The sequence below is a fragment of the Arachis stenosperma genome, chromosome 5 (assembly GCF_014773155.1).
Source record: "Arachis stenosperma cultivar V10309 chromosome 5, arast.V10309.gnm1.PFL2, whole genome shotgun sequence".
Taxonomy (NCBI): domain Eukaryota; kingdom Viridiplantae; phylum Streptophyta; class Magnoliopsida; order Fabales; family Fabaceae; genus Arachis; species Arachis stenosperma.
In genome coordinates this window covers 85,699,956-85,705,154 of record NC_080381.1, presented here as the reverse complement: position 1 = coordinate 85,705,154, position 5,199 = coordinate 85,699,956, and the positions used below count along the sequence as shown (strand labels likewise).

General features: G+C 39.8%; 1 non-coding gene across 1 annotated transcript; it reads right to left on the bottom strand.

Annotated features, from left to right (window-relative positions):
* Positions 1–837: 837 nt before the first annotated feature.
* LOC130983683 (small nucleolar RNA R71) lies at positions 838–941 on the bottom strand. The gene has a single exon (XR_009087663.1). It is a non-coding gene; the product is annotated as a small nucleolar RNA R71 (small nucleolar RNA).
* Between the last annotated feature and the right edge of the window lie 4,258 nt (positions 942–5,199).

The following is a 5,199-nucleotide window of genomic DNA, read 5'->3' as shown; positions in this document are numbered from 1 at the left end:
TTTGATTGACAATTCTCAAATTGGAAGTTAACTAGATTGAGCATTTTTCTTGTTTTGTTAATTCAGTTCAAGTTACTTGTTGAATTTTAATTTCTGCACTCTGTTACTTGCTTTCTTTCTTTATGCCTTTAAATTCAAGCAACTAACTCACTGACTCACTAACTATTTGAATTAATTCCTCAACTGCTCTAACCATACTCTTCCATTAACCAAGAGTATTTCACTTGTTTGTTGCCTGTGCTGTGTTCTTGTATGACAGGTAGGAGAGGAGAGACATCAACTCCTCCATATACCAAACCAGAGAGGACCCTTCATAAACTTAGAAGGGAAGCAAGAGGGAAGAGAGTACTGGGAGAAGAAGAATCTGAAGGAGAATCTGAGGACAATTTTGAGGAAGCTCTAGATCTCAACATGGATAGAGAAGTTCACAACCATGAGAGAGCTGATGGAAACAATGCCATTCCCGAGAGGAGGGTTCTTGGTTCATACATAAACCCAACCTCTGGGAATTGTGGTAGCAGCATTCAGAAACCACCCATTCAGGCCAACAATTTTGAACTCAAACCACAGCTAATATCACTGGTGGAGAATCATTGTTCATTTGGTGGGAGTGCTAATGAAGATCCAAACCAATATCTCACAAAATTCTTGAGAATTTACGACACTGTGAAGTCCAATGGAGTCCAGGAAGATGCCTATAAACTGCTCTTGTTCCCATTTTCACTTAGGGACAAGGCAGCTAAGTGGCTGGAATCATTCCCAAGGGGGAGCCTAACAACCTGGGATGAGGTGGAAAGCAAGTTTCTGGCACGTTTCTACCCCCCACAAAAGGTCAATAGGCTTCGATCTGAGGTTCAGACTTTTAGACAACAAGATGGTGAAACTCTCTACGAGGCATGGGAGAGGTTCAAGGATTTGACAAGGAAATGCCCACCAGACATGTTCCATGACTGGGTGCAATTGCATATTTTCTATGATGGACTTTCTTATGAATCAAGGAAGGCTGTAGACCATTCATCAGGAGGTTCATTGAACAGGAAAAAGACTGTGGAAGAAGCCATTGAAGTGATTGAGACAGTGGCTGAGAATGAGTACTACTATGCTTCAGAGAGACACAACACTAAGGGAGTCATGGAGCTGAACCATGTTGATACAATTCTAGCCCAAAACAAGGTGTTTGCCAAGCAACTAGCAGAGCTCACCAGTAAATTAGAAACAAATCAAGTGGCTGCAATACACACACAAGATCAAGAGGAGGTAAGAACTGAAGGAGGTGATTGGGAAGAGGCCAACTATGTGGGAAATCAACAAAGGCAACCATATGATCCACATTCCAACACTTACAACCCAGGCTGGAAAAACCACCCAAACTTTGGGTGGGGAAACCAGCAAACCCAACCACAAAACCACAAACCTTACAACCCCAACCAACATAACAATTCCACATACCAAAACTCCAACCAAAGATCATACCAAGCCACACAAAACACTTACTCCCAACCACCATATCATGGCCAAAATAATCAACCTGCCCAACCTAATCCGAACCAACAATTTCAAGATCAATTAAACAGGATAGAAGGAATGCTTGCAAACATGGGTCAGGACATAAGTGAGTTGAAAAGCTTTAGGGATGATGTGAGATCTACCTTAAGGAACCATGGTGAAAAACTCAAGAGGATGGAGTCTCGAGTAGGAGAGCTATCTCAACAGGCCCCCAAGTCAACTGCAGTGTTCCCTAGTGACACAGAAAAGAATCCTAAAGGGGAACAAAAGGGAGTGAGATGGGAAGAATGCAAGGCCATCACCATATTGAAGGAAGTCTCAGAAGAAGAAGGAATCAGACCCTCAGAACAGGAGCCAGAAATCTTGAAGGAAGGTGTGGAAGAAGCTAAGCAGGAAAGTGAAACTGAGCAAGCCAAGGAACTGCAAAATAAAGGCATGCTGGAAACATACCAACCAAAAGCACCATTTCCTCAGAGGTTAGGAGGAGGTGAAAAAGGGAAAACATATTCAAGGTTTTTAGAGACATTTAAGTCTCTCCATATCAATATTCCCTTTCTTGAGATTCTCCAGCAGATGCCTACACATATCTAGTATTTGAAGGAATTGCTGAGCAAGAAAAGAGTTTTGAAGGGAGGACAAACTGTAATAATGAACAAAGAATGCAGTGCCCTCATCAAGAAGGACATAGTCTCTAAGAAAACAGACCCAGGAAGTTTTCATATCCCCTGCATCATAAGGGAAACAAAAATTGACAGAGGATTCTGTGATCTAGGAGCTAGCATAAATGTGATGCCTCTGACTCTTATGAAGAGGCTACAACTGAATGAGGTGAGATCCACTGATGTAATCATACAACTGGCTGACAAAACTCAGAAGCAAGCTGAAGGGGTAGTTGAGAATGTGCTGGTGAAAGTGGGAAATTATTTCTTCCCCACAGACTTTGTCATTTTGGACATGGAGGAAAGCTACCTACACCCTATCATTTTGGGAAGGCCATTTCTAGCCACTGCTAGAGCGCTCATAGATGTAGAACAAGGAGAGCTAATTTTGAGAATACATGATAAACAGCTCATTTTCCATGTTTTCAAACCTGCATCTGAGCCTGAACCAGAACCTGAAAAGCCTAAGGATGATAGTAGCCATCTGTGTTTGGAGGAAAGCAACCCAGCAGCTGAAACTCTGAAACAGTCCTTGGAAGGCAAACAAGAATTGCAAGAGTTAAAGCCACAAGAATCAATAGAAACAGCTCAGAAGGATCCTCCTGGCATAAGGGTCAATGAAGAAATCCTCAAGAGAGAGGGAAGAATTGTAAAGAAATTGCCAAGAGGGTGGAGAAACAAGAAAATTCCCACTGAAGGTTTCTCTCCGGGAGATAAAGTGATATCAAGTCATTATCTGCCAATCCCACCTGGCCTCAAAACCATTCCTTCCCAGCTCCCTCAAGTGTTCACAATCAGGAAAGTTCTTTCTATGGAACATTTGGAAATCATGAAGGAATCAAATGGGGACGTTTTCATAGTGAGAGGAGAGGACATCAAGCACTACAATCCACCCTAACAAGGGACAACCGTCAAGCTAATGACGTTAAAGAAGCGCTTGTTGGGAGGCAACCCAACCTGAGGTAATACTCCTTTGCTGTTTCTTTTATTTGTTTCAATAAAAAGGTGAAGTAGTTTCTGTGCATTGCAAAGAATTAAGTTTGGTGTTTCACACCAAATAATGAATTCGTGGATCAATAATTCAAAGGGGAATGTGTGACTCTAAGTTTGGTGTTCCACCATACAGATCAACTGAACACAACAACCTTTGAATTATATGAAAGGAACAACCATTCTAAGCAATCACAGAAATGCTTAAAATCCTTAGCAGCAACTTCATTCCAAGGAGAATTCAAGGATTCAAAGAGCAGAGGAGTAAGTAGGAGACTAAGTTTGGTGTTCACACACCAACTTAAGACTCAGACACTTGCCCATACATAGTTGAGCTAACCACTCAAGTGCTTGAGAAGCAAGCAACTTCATCACTCTTTGCAGGAAAGGAAACAAGGATCTTAGAAAGAACATGAAGCAACAACTAGGAGAAGAAGGAGAAATCAAATTGTTTCCTGGCAACAAAGAGAAAACAAGAAATTTCACAAGGTGGTGTTGTTCCTTGACCATTCTTTAAAAGGCAAACAAAAGCATGCTTGTTCTGGTTTAAACTGTAATTGTTGAATCTTTCTGGAATGTGAAGTTTTTAGTATGAGTGTTGGTTTACTGCTTTGAATAAAGTGAATGCCTAGATGTTTGGATATAACTTCACCTTCTTAAACAAATGCTTGCCATGCTTGTTCTGTTTCCAAAAATAAAAGAAAAGTTTGAACAAAAGTAACTTGGCTCAATTAGTGACAAATCAAGTAGAATTAAGTGGTGGTATGCATGCTTGATTGTTTAGTCAGATCACTGGAAATTGAGTGTAGAATTATCATTTTTGTGTAGAAGTTTGAATACTGTCTATGGATCTTGATGAATAAATGTCTTTGGCCATGAAAAAGAAAGAAAAAGAAGAAGAAAAAGCCACTGAAAAAGGGCAACCAAAAAGCAAAAAAAAAATTGAGAAAATAAGCTAGGCACCAATGGTTTGAACTTCTGAGACAAATGCCTATGGTGTTTATGTATTAAGGATATGCTTGGATGAATAGGTTCTGAGGAGTGTTTCAACACTTGGTAACTTGGGTTAACTAACCCGGGATTATCAACCAAAAGTCCATTATCAAGAGCAACCTAAATACAAAACATTTAGTCACACAAAGAGGTGCTGGGCACCAATGTCTCAAGAAGAAATGTGAACTAAAATGCCTGTAGTGGATATGTGTAGTGCACTGATAAGAAAAAGAAAATGCCAAAGGCTTGTGCAACACATGACACTGAGCAAACAAGGAGCAAAGGAGCTCTAAGAAAAAGAAAAACAAAGAAGGGAAAAGTGCCAAGGACATAAGAATAACAAGAGGCCATAGCAGTGTTTGATGGATGCAATGAAAAAGTGATAATCTTACCTGACAAGAATGAAAAAGTGATGCTGCAACTTTCTGCATAAAACCCTTCTGATGAACTTCAAATGCTTGCTAATATAGCCAATGTAATTGCTTTCTGTTTCATACTTTCTTTTCAAATAACTCAGAACTTGCTTAGGGACAAGCAAGTATTAAGTTTGGTGTTGTGTGATGCCAAGGCATCTTAGGCTAGTTTCACTAGCATTTTTCTGTTAGTTTTAGTTGTTTTATGCATTTTCTTGAGCTTAAAGTAACCAAGAATGGTTAAATGAATAACAAAGCAATGAACCATCCAAACAGTATGATTTTGATGCAAATTCCATGAGTTTTTAGTTATATTACTTGAATGCTATGAATGGAAGATTTCTCATGAAATTTTGCAAGACTTTGATGCAGTTGTTTGGATGACTTCAGGGAAGAAGAGGCTAGGCAAGGAAGCAACAAAATCAATAAAGGAAGCTTAAATATCACATGTGGAGTTTAAGTTCCAGTTTAAGCTTAAACTGGAACTTAAACTGCCAAGCCATATAATGCTGGGAACTATCAGTGGCGTTTAAGCTCCAGTTTAAGCTTAAACTGGAGCTTAAACGCCAAAATCATGAAAGCTGAGGAAAAGCTGAAAGTGGCGTTTAACCTCCAGTTTAACCTTAAACTGGAAGTTA